The sequence below is a fragment of the Castor canadensis genome, chromosome 4 (genome assembly GCF_047511655.1).
Source record: "Castor canadensis chromosome 4, mCasCan1.hap1v2, whole genome shotgun sequence".
Taxonomy (NCBI): Eukaryota; Metazoa; Chordata; class Mammalia; order Rodentia; family Castoridae; genus Castor; species Castor canadensis.
The window spans coordinates 163,912,923-163,925,220 of NC_133389.1; positions in this window are offsets into that span (position 1 = coordinate 163,912,923).

A 12,298-nucleotide genomic window follows, 5' to 3' on the forward strand; every position below is an offset into this window, starting at 1 on the left:
AATAAATACAAGTGAAATTCAGATAATCATTAGGGAATATTTCCAAAACTTTTACTCCAATAAACTGGAAAATCTAGAAGAAATAGACAAATTTCTAGGTGAAAATGACCTACCTAAATTGAACCCAGAGGATAGAAACTATTTAAACAGATCTATAATAAGTCATGAAGTTGAAGTAGTAATAAAGAATCTCACAAAAAAAAAAAAAAAGAGTCCAGGACCATCCAGGTGGATTTATACCCAAATTCTTTGAACTTTCAAAGAAGAGCTAACACCAATGCTCCTCAAATTATCCCATAACATAAAACACTACTGGACTCATTCTATGATGTTAGTTTTACTCCAAGACCACAGCTGGATAAGGCCAAAACACAAAAGAAAACTATGAACCAATTTCTTTCATGAACACAGCCACAAAAATTCTCGGCAAAATATTTGCAATCCTAATCCAATGATTCATTAAAAAGCTCATACACATGATCAAATTAGTTTCATTCCAGGGATGCAAGGACAATTCAACATACACAAATCAGTAAATGTAATATAGCACACAAATAGATCACCTCAACAGATGTAGAAAAAGTCCATGACAAAATTCAACATTTGTTCATATAATTTCCTGAAGAAACTAGGAATAGAAGGAACATAAATCAATATAAATAAAGGTTATATATCATGCTGAACAGGAACAAACTGAAACCAGGAATGAGACTTTGCCCACTCTAATTCAATATAGTATGGAATTCTTATCCAGAGAAATAAGGCAAGAGAAAGAATTAAAAGGGATCCAAACAGGAAAGGAAGGAGTCAAATTATCCTATTTGTAGATGACATTATCCTATACTTAAAAATCCTGAGACTTCACCAAAAAAACTCTTAGATCTGATGAACACTTTCAGCAAAGCAGCAGTATACAAAATTAACATACAAAACTCTAACTTTCCCATATACCAATAATCAAAAGGCTGAGAAAGAAATCAGGAAAACAATCCCATTCATAAAATACCTAGGAATAAACTTAGCTAAGAAAATTAAAGTCCTCTCTAATAAAAACTATACAATAAAAAAAAAAGAAATTGAAGGAGACATTAGAAGATGGAAATACATCCCATGTTCTTGGATCAGAAGAGTTGATGTGAATATAGCTATACTACCAAAAGCAACAAATACACAATCACCATTAAATCCCAATGATAGTCTTCACAGAAATAAAAAAAATCAATCCTAAAAACATATCTTGAAGCACAAAAGACTCCAAGTAGCCAAAGCAATTATGAGGAAAAGAGCAATGTCGAAGGTATAGGTATTATAATAGTTGATATCAAATTGTGCTACAATGTCATAGGCATAAGACACATATAAAATAATAGAATAAAATGGAAAACTCAGAAATAAGCCCACATAGCTACAGCCATCTGGTTTTCAAGTGTTTGGTGTTGGAAAATTGACTACTCACATGTACAAGACTGAAACTAGATCCCTATATCTCACCCTAAAAAAATCATTTTAAAATGGATTGAAGACTTTAATGCAAGATCTGAAACTTTGAAACCACTACAGAAAAACACAAGGAAAACATTGCAAGATACATGTATAGTCAAGGACTTTCTGAATATGACTTCAATTGCTCAGGAAATAAGAGTAAGCACTGACAAATGGGATTGCATCAAATTAAAAGGCTTCTGCTCAATGCAGGAAACAATTATTACAGTACCTAGATAGCATGCAAAATGGGAGAAAAATCTTTGCCTGTTATTTATTAGAAAAGGGATTAAGATCCAGAATATATAAAGTATAAAAAACTAACAATTTAAGTACCAAAAGAATAATCTGATTAATATATGGACAAATGACTTGAATGGCTAGTTCTCAAAAGAAGCACAAATGGCCAGTATACATATGAAGAAATGTTCAACAGCTTTACCCATAAAGTTAATGCAAATAAAAATGACATTGAGATTCTACCTCACCCCAATCAGAATGACTATCACCAAGAAAACAAAAAATAAAGGCTTGTCAAGAAGTGTGAGAAAAGGAATCCTTATACCTTGTTGATGGGATTGTAAATTAGTGTAGGCCCTATAGAAGTCAGTATGGATGTTCCTCAAAAACTAAAAATAGAACTACCATAAGATCCTGCCATGCCACTCTTGGGCAGTTTTTATAGAGAGTAAAATAGCAATGCTCTCTAATAGTGGGTTGTGTGTGAAATGCCTTAACCTTAAACTTTTGGTTCCACTTTTAAAAGGTGTTTTGCAGTACACACACACACCACGTGCATGCAGTAGATTTCATCTACATGAAACTCGTTTGCAAGCTCTGCTCTCTGCAGACATATAAAACCAATCCAGTACGCTCTCGGTTAGATTTTACATTTTACGTTCCTTGTGAACTGCCACAGAAAACCCTGTCAGCAGGGTTAGATAAAAAGTAATCAGGAGTTAATTAAATACTGTAGATGCAAAAGGCAGAGGAGAAACAAAAGGGAATCTTCTGGATGCTGGAAATTTTCTACATCTTGATGATCTGGTCCATGACACAAATGTATCTATATGTAAGAAGTCTTCAAGATACAGACAAGATTTGCAGACATCACATATTTGACTAGATATGTGATACATACCTCAAAATGTACATCTGAACCCATGAGCTACCAACTTCAAAACTTTAAAACAATTAGATGGAAACTTCAGTGGAAGAGTAGAAAGGACAATGATTTCTTCTTTGGGATACACAGCTGAGCAAATCCAGTCTAAGCAACACTTGTGTTGTATTTAGTGGGATAAAAGACTTCATCAAACTGAAAGATGAAAACTAGTCCTATGCAGTTTTCTCTTGTCTACACTCTCCCTTCAATCAAAGTGGAACCTCACTTAAGATAGATATCATTATCTTTTTCTCATAATTATAATGAACTATGGATATGATGGAGTGAAAAGCATACTAGCAAAAAATTCTTTGGGTGCAGGTGAAGGGCACATCTGACCCCACACATATGTTTACAAGAACTGGAGGAGATGAGCAGCCCTGCTTAGAGAGAGCTTTCCAGCTGGGGGTGCTTCTGCCCCAATCTGGGTAAGGATTCCATCTGGCACAGCAAGACACTTTTTCTTCAGAGTGAGGAAAGGTAGGGAATGGATGGATGCTCTTTGCTTGTCTTATTGCCAGTTATAAGCAACTGGTTTCAATTCCAGCACATCCCAGATAGCTGGGATCAATTCAACCAATATTCATGAGTCACTGTAGGGTATACAAAAATGAATGAGCTGTAATCTTTGTTGTATTAGCTTTTAAGGGCTACCATAATAAGATGCCACAAACCAGGTGGCTTAGAAGAGAAATTTATAGCTTCACCATCTAGAGGCCAATAGTCCAGAATGATGATGTTGGCAAGGCCATACTCTCTTTTTATTTATTTATTTATTTATTTGTTTATTCATATGTATGTACAATGTTTGGGTCATTTCTCCCCCCTACCCCCCACCCACTCCCTCTCCCTCCCACCTTCTCCCTTCCAGGCAGAAACTGTTTTGCCCTTATCTCTAATTTTGTTGAACAGAGAGTATAAACAATAATAAGAAGGACAAAGGGTTTTTGCCAGTTGAGATAAGGATAGCTATACAGGGAAATTCTTCCCATTGCTTTCATGTATAAATGTGTTACATTCTAAGTTGATTCTTCTCTAACTGACCTTTTCTCTAGTTCCTGATCCCCTTTTCCTATTGGCCTCTGACTCTTTAAAGTTTCTACATTAGTTCCTTTGCATTGAGGACATCAAATACTATCATGTTTTTTGGATTTCTTACCTATCCTCGAAAAGGTCATACTCTCTTGAAGGTGCTAGGGAAGAATCTGTTCTAGATTTCTCTCATAGCTTCTGGTAGTTTCTTTACACATAACTTCAAATGACTACACAGTGTTCTCCTTATGTGCCTGTCTATGTCTACATCTCCCTACCTTTTAAATTTTTTATTTTATTTAGCATTCATTAATAATATGAGGATATTTCATTGTGATAATTCCATTCATGCATCCAATGTACTCTGAACCAGTTTGCCCCCTCCATATATTTCTATTCCCCCCTTACTCCAAACCCTTTCCCCCAATTCTTTTTAAGAATATCAGTCATATTAGAGTAAAATCCCTACCTACCCTATTCCACTATGACCTCATCTTTATCTAACTAGTTATACCTACAATGACCTTATTTCAAAATAAGGTCATTTTTCCAAGGCACTGAGGTTAGGACTTTATTACATGAATTTTGTAGGAATACATTCGAGATGTAACACATACTCTCCAAAGGTTTATAATCTAGTTATGGAGAAAGGCATATGTGTCTCTGGAGCCTGTTAAAATTCACTACTTACTAGGATGAAATCATACTACAATTTCTTCCCAAAGCAAGGGTTTTTCTGATGATATCTGCCTATCAACTGTTGGTTTTACTTTTTGTCAGCATGATAGTAAATAACACTGGTTTATAGTCACTTTAGCATTGTATAAATGCTTCAACAATGACAAAAAGCTGAATAACAGTACTATAAAGTATAAGGCAAAAGTAAAAGGGCTTAATACTGGATTTCATTCAAGTAAGAAAGAGAGAAGTAATGGTGATATTGATGAAAGCATTGCATTTCAATTTATCACAGTCAAGAGGGCAAAGCAGGTAGCCACTTTACATAAACTATGCCCCCATGATGTGGCAAAGTGGGACTTCAGTGATTATCTAGTTAATATAATCAGCTTGCATTTTCATTTGTATAATGCAAGTGCAAAGTGAACAGGGCAGGTGTTTAAAAGAATTATCCAGAACATTAATCTAAATATGGACTTCGAAGAAAGAGACCTAGAAATTAGGTCAGAAAAGATGATTTTTTTCAGGCTAATGGTTATCACAGAAATATAGACATCAGAAAAATAGTTAGCTAAGATCTAACATATAAAATAGAAAATCCCAGGTGTGGTGGAGGAGTATCACCACAGGATTGCTGAAGGCAAATGTGAATCCTACATTTGCTCCTGGGAAGGCTTGGCATATGCCTTAGCTTGTGCCTACTAGTGATGGCTGTCTGCTTAGATAGCATTGAGGTAATGCATCCTTAAACACCACTGTTTCCTGCCCTAAAGCCAATCCTCTGAGAGGTGCTAACTCAGATTTTTTATCCTATACAAAATTATCTTTTTCCATATTGTTATTTCCTCTTGCATGTACTACTTTAAAACAGAAACCAATCTGATGATGATAGTCCCTTGGCTCTCCTTTGCCCTTGAATTCAAGTACAAACTCTGAAATGAGATCTACAAAGTTCGTAAGTGTCTGGTTTCAGTGCATTTGTCTAGTTACAAGGAATGTTTCCTTGTATGTGTTTCCAGTTCCTAAAATACTCAAAAGTTCTCTTTTGCCTTGGAGTATTTGTTCCTACTGTTCTCTACTTCTGCTATTTCCTCATTTCTGTCTGGTTAGCCCTGACTCATACCCGTCCAGGCTCAGTCTAGATGTCAGCTGTTCCAGGTGCCACAACTGACCTCCATGACCAGGAAATGCACACTTTCTTGGCATCTCTTCATTTGTAGCATTTATGATACTAGGCCATAACTGCACACTCACTTGTGTATACTCTTCAATTTACTGTATTTTTTCCTAGGGCAAACATGAGTTCTTTCTAGTTCAATATCATATTTTCAATGCCTATGGGACAACATTGGAACTAGACAGTGTTTTGAGCAATGAATAAATGAATGATGGATAATAATAAAGCATCTGTGATGTCGCTGGGTGATGAGTTACCACTAGTCATTATATTAAACATTTCAATAATCTGTTAGAAAACAAGTACAACTAATCTATGGTACTGGAGGTCAAAGAAGTGTTACTTTCAGAGGTATTGACTGGGAAGAAGCAAAAAGAACCTTCAGAGTAACAGAAAATATTTCCTATTTTATCTGGGTATAGGTTTCATAAGCTTATGCATACAAAAAATTCATTGAACTATATGCTTAAAATTTGTGCCCTTTGTTGTATTAGTTAATACAAAAGAAATAAGAAAAAATTTAGAAACCACTTTTATCTCACTGTAATACCAAGGGAATATTTTATCATGTTAGTTCAAGAAAGTTGGGTTCTGATTTTGAAAGTAATTTTATAGTCCTTTTTACAATTGCTACCATTGAATAAGATTGCCAGAAACCTCCTCTACTAAAACTTCAGAAAAACAGTTAATATATTTACTACATGTAGAAGTGAAGAATCTGCGGTTCATTTTTCTAAGGGTACATAATTTGGTTATTTTATTAAATTCAAATTTAACACGAACAAATGAGTTTTTCTTGACAGATAGATACAGTGGGCCAATGCATAGCCTTTCTTTCTATCTTTAGAGCCCACAGAAATTCAAAATTTGGTATTGGATGGGGGTTAGTCTTGTCTGAGCATCCTGAGGGAACCAGTTCCTTTCCAGTCTTTCCTGTAACATGAAATTCCCTCTATTCTGGTTCTAACTCCATAAATACCAACCAGATTGCATTTCCAGAGCCTACAAAGACCTCAAATAAGTCTTAACAAACTCAAGAATACTGTTGACCATTGGTCACCCCAAACTAAATCCATAATGATCAAAGAACTCCTTTGACCAATGATGGAATTCCCCTGTTCTCCGATTGACTTCTTCAAGGGGACTTCCAATGAACTAAGAGGAATTCTTGAGCAATGAAGCCATCGTCGTGTTGCATTAGCATGTAAAATTGCTTTAAGAAATTATTCCACACTTCCAGGGAAATGGAGCCAACTTCCCTTTATAAAATGACTTTCATTTATATATGTATTTATAGAATTTAGTCACCTTCATTTATAGTTACAATTGCTCCTTATACAGTGATTAAAATTTTTTTCTTTTTCTTTTTTTTTTTGGCAGCACTGGGTTTTCAACTCAGGGTCTCACAGTTGTTAAGCAGGCACTCTTACCACATGAGCCACTCCAACTCTTTTTTGTGAAGGTTTTTTTCGAGATAGGGTCTAGTGACCTATTTGCCCAGGGCTGGCTTCAAATTGTGATCCTCCTGATCTCTGTCTCCTGAGTAGCTAGGATTATAAAAAAATTTTTGAAAATACAATGTTCAGTCTGATACCATGTTTGAGATCACTTACAACCTTTCTAAACTAACTTTATTCTAACCTATCTTTCCCCTTGAAACCTATCTTTTACTTGGTGTACTTCAGCTTTGTAGTACCTAAAATCCTGTTTGCAGATATTCAGAGGGTTAAATAGGCCATTGAAATAGAATAAAAATTGTCTTTGCATATTGGTCTATAACATCACTCTGACTTAGTTGTCTCCTGCAGTTATTCAATGTGGATTAATGGTCAAAATCAATTGCAAACTCGAAGTTGTCTTTGGGGAAAATTTATTGCTGTTATTAGATGATGCACAAGCTATCGATGCAGTATTTATGAAGGCAGGAACATGCTTCTCTTTAAAGATTTTATTTTTTACAGGGCACATAAAATCTCAGACTTGCTTTTCAGCTTCATAAATACACATATGAATGCACAGAGTTAACACAGTTCATCCATCTTGAGTTTCTTTTTGTTCAAGCAACCATGGAACTAAATCCCATATAACCTATATAAGTCTGTATGTTTAAATCAATTTTAATGGGGGAGAAAACAGTTGAACACTTGATAATTCAGAACAAGAGAAAAGTATAATCTGAATTTAACAACATATTTAACAAAGCTATGTACTCTTAGGAAAATAAACTGCAGATTTTTCAGCTCTCTTTGTATTAAATGTTAAATGCTTCCCAAAGTTTCTCAAGTCTAATGTGAAGTCATGTTAATGAAGATTCTTACTGCTAACCTTTAGCATAACAAAATATTGAACATCATCTATTTTTATAAATATCTACACATACATAAAATATAGGATCTGTATTCAGCAATAAATAATTATTCCAAAACCTGATGGTTTAAAACAATAACAGCATTTACATTGCTCATAAGTCTGCAATTTTGGCAGGGCTCAGTACAGAAAGGAAATATAGGCATGTTATTGATATAAAGTACTATGGTTATATAGCATTTTTGCAATAGCAACAATTTCTCCCTTTTCTACTACTGTCCTCTCTCCCCAATTCGAGCAGGTTCTGTGTTCAGTATACCAGTGGAAAAGTATGACAGGGTAAGAAGCATGGATGTCCAGGGGATCTCTAGCTTTATATTTTCAACTGCTTGAACCCTTTAAGGAGTTCACATCAGATGCATGGGATGCAAACATCTTTGATAGAGGGATTCCCTCTGAGGAAGAACATTGAAATTCTTCCTCTCCACAGACTCTCCATAGTATGACATTTCTCATTAGGAAAATCTGTATCTCACTAGATGCTCCAAAAGAGTGGATTTAATTTTGGAAACTGGCTCTCTGGGTGCCAAGAAGTTAAAAGAGCAAAAAGAGTTTCAATGGGAATAATCTGGAGGGGATAAAAACAAGGTGCTGCCAACTAGACTGCTCACAGGGATGGGAAACAACGCAGGAGAAGCCAGGGTTAGCAGCACCTAGAAGCTCCAGGGAGGGCCAGAGGTCTTAAGGAGATGGTGCTCAGACCCTGCAATTGCTGGCTTTTCTACCAAGGCTTAAAGTGTGGATTCTGGGAGTGCTGAAAAACACTGGGACAGAGGTCTGAAGCCAACAGCATCTGGCAGAACATTGCCAGTCCAAAGTAGCACTGACACGACCCATAATAAACAAAAAGGAAGCTGCTTTGCCCTTCTTGCTGCCTTCCATCCTCTTCTGCTGCTTCCAGTTGGCTGGGCTAGTGGAAAGTCCGCCTGCAAAGGAGTATGGGAAATGAGTTTGAGGAGGCTCCATCCCAGCATCGCAGGGTAGAGTGCAGAAGTGCTGGACTTGTTAGCTGAGAGGTAGTAAGTAAATAAACAGTGTGTCCCTGAACCAGAAAGAGAAAAAGGAGGAGGAGGAGGAGGAGGAAGAAGAAGCAGCTCTGGAAAGAAGAAGGTTGTCTCAAATTGACCAAGATTAAATTTTGGTTCATAGTCAGAGAAAAGATTCATATAAAATTAATTTAAGCCTTGAAAAATGAAGGAAAGTTGGGTTGGGATGCAGTTCAGTGGTAGAGCACATGGGAGGACTTGGGTTCAATCTCCAGCACCACACCCACAAATTACTGTTTCAACTATGTCTGAATATATTATAAAACATACCATCTATGATATATTTTCAATTGTGTAAAAACTGCAGACCATACAGTTTTATCCCACCTTTTTCATTTAACATTTGGGCTGTATTCCCCTGTGTGAATATACTAAAGCTGTATGTATATCCCTCACCCCCAAAAAATTTACAAAGGAAAAATGCTGGGAAGATAACAAATGTTTGCTCCTATTATTTCTAAAGCCTAGAATTATGAAGGATTCTCATTTTTTCTTCTTTATATCTTTATTTTTCTAATTCTCTATAATAAACATCACTTTTACAATAAAATTATTTTTTAAAAAGTTTGTACATGTTATACTGTGATTTATATCTTGCCTCAAATACAGACAATAGACCCTTGGTCTCTATGTTTGAGGTTCTGAGGAGACGGCCCTTGAGGTAAAACCACGCACGTCAGGACGCATGGAGGTCAGGACACATGGATGCTTGACCCATTTTTCCCTTAATGCCACCCAACTTCTGTTAAAGACATGCTGCCTTTCAACATATCTAAAATTTTCACTTTGTCATGCGAATTAAGCACATTTCAGGCCCTTTTTGACTTGGAAGGATTACATAACTTATACCTTGTTTTGGGGGCACCATTTGCTTTTTGGGAAGATTTTCACACAATTAAGGGCAAGGAAACAGGAGATCACGCAGATTTAAACACAACTGATGATAACATGGGCCTGACTGAGAGCATCTCTGCGTCAATGGAGCTCAGCAGAATGTGCGCATGGGAAATTAATTCTTTTGTTTTTGAAATTTCTTTTTTTCTTTTTTCTTTTTTTTTTTTCTTAACTATGCTTAGTCAAAACTGTATGTTATAAATCTGAAGATAAGGTGGGCTTACTGTATCTGAATTGGCCTGATAAAAAACCTAAATTTCCCTTTTTGTACCCTATTTCTAAGGACGATTAGAAACCAGTATGTTCTGTGAACTCCACTCTCAATGTACTCTCCTAAACCTCACATATCCTTCTGAATAAGAGAACTGTATATTTTCATGTTGTATTTCATTTTGACAAGAAAATATTAATTCCAATCTTTTTCCAGTTAAAAATTTTTATAAACTATTTCCTCTGCCCAGCCACACTAAACTCTGGCTCTTTTATGGAAGCCTATGACTGATCTTGAAAATACAGCAGAAATGTCATGCCAAAAGTCTTGGAAAATGTGTTCCAAAAGTTCAATAGCACTTAAGTAAAACAAGAAATTATAATCTGGGATATGCATACTATGATGAACCACAGTATCGGAGGAGGTTGAGGCAAAGGGAAAGAGAAAAAATCCATATAAGCTGTTTTGAAATAAAGGTCTCATTAGTCATCAGGGCTCATTGAGAAAGTTGGTGATTACTCACTGATAACGCTGATTGTTGCTAAGGAGAGTTCTTCATAGAGGCAGTTTATCTGGAATATTTTGTGCTGTAAGGGTTCCTATCATAGTTCTTACAATAGGCGTATGTGTGTAAGGACCTTCAGAGAGTCTTTTTAATAGTTCCTATCACAGACATCTAAGCTTGTGATTCCCCCACCACCTCTTGGCTCCAGTTTGGTCTGAGTCTGACATCAGTGACTCCATCTTGGCACTGCCAGGTTTCTCCCTTTCAATTGAGATGTTTCTCAGAAAACACTACTGTTCAGTCAACCTATATTTAGATTTTGATTGTTCTTTAGAGCCACTTGGTCTGATCCCACATTGGGAGCAATGTCAACAATTCTTGAAGGAATGTCAAAACACTTTTGGCCACATTTGAACAAGAAGGAGGTTTGGAAGGAGTGCCTCTCAGCTAAGTTTGCCCGGAGTTCATTGTTATGTTCAATTGTGTCTGTACCCAGGTATTGGCTATCATCTCAAAGTCCTGAGCTAACATTGTTCCGTTAGGAGTTGTATTTCTGAGGAAATTTGACAGGCAATAGATACAAAGTCTATGAAGGACAATACAAAGAAAAATTAATAGTGATGTGATGACCCAGTTTTGCATAATGGCCTGAATGGAGCCAGTGTAACAAAAAAACCCCACAGAAACTGGATGAGAAATTCTGTGGCCAGATGTGAAAGGAAACCAGAAGAATTCAAGATCTAGTCCAGTGTGCAGGCAGATAATTAGATCTCAAAAACAAGAACAAGAGTTCATCTTTGAGCTTTAACCACTAGGATCTGGGAATTATTTGTTACTCTGGATGACTTCAGTACCAACTTTCTTAAAGTATTTTAAAGAATGTATGTTTAACAGTATACTAAAGTGAGAAAGAGTCAATACTCCTATTATTTCAGTCATTCAGAGCAGGGATTTAGAGATCTTGATGACTTTTCCCTTTTAAAATGTCTAACGCTATTACTGGAGACACATAAACCGTGCTATGCTTTTTTGAAAAGTACTTAATTTTGTGCTTAACTTTGTGCTCTCATGGTTTCCTCTTACTCCCTTAGTTATTTCTTAAAGCATTTTTGGTGACTGCTTAACATCTATTCCTATGAATACAACTGATAAAACTTAGGTGTATGTTTAAAACTTAGGTGTATGTAATAAATCTAAGCAGTTTTTTTCATTTTGATGTTCAAATACCTTATCTGGCAACCACACAATAACTAGAAGATTAGAACCCTTCTTCCTGTTAATAAATCCCACAAGGAACAGAACTAGTAACAAGAAATTAGTGTTTGAAAAATCAGCCAATGCACAGGTGTGAAAAGAAAGCTCTCTAAGGATAGTGCTAGAAAAAATATTCTTATTTTCTAAGTCAATTTTTCCTCAACATCTTGCATTGTATTCCTTCAGGCTACTAGTAACCAGCTTTATTCAAACTTGAGAGTTAGGTTCCTTTTTTTAAGTTTACTTTAAAAAAAATCATTCCATTTTTCCAGGTGCTCACCTCAGTAGAGTGAATTATTTTTACTGGGTGTGGATCTTTTGGAGAGAAGTGGCAAACCAGGCAGCTTTGAAGCTGCTCTTTTTCCATCAGCTGGGAGCAGTAACCCAATCTCTCCACCCTGACCTACGTGAACACAGCTTGCCTCTAGCACAGGATAAAACTGGAGGGAAGAGATAGTCTGTCTGCTCCTAGCTCAGAAAAGGGGAA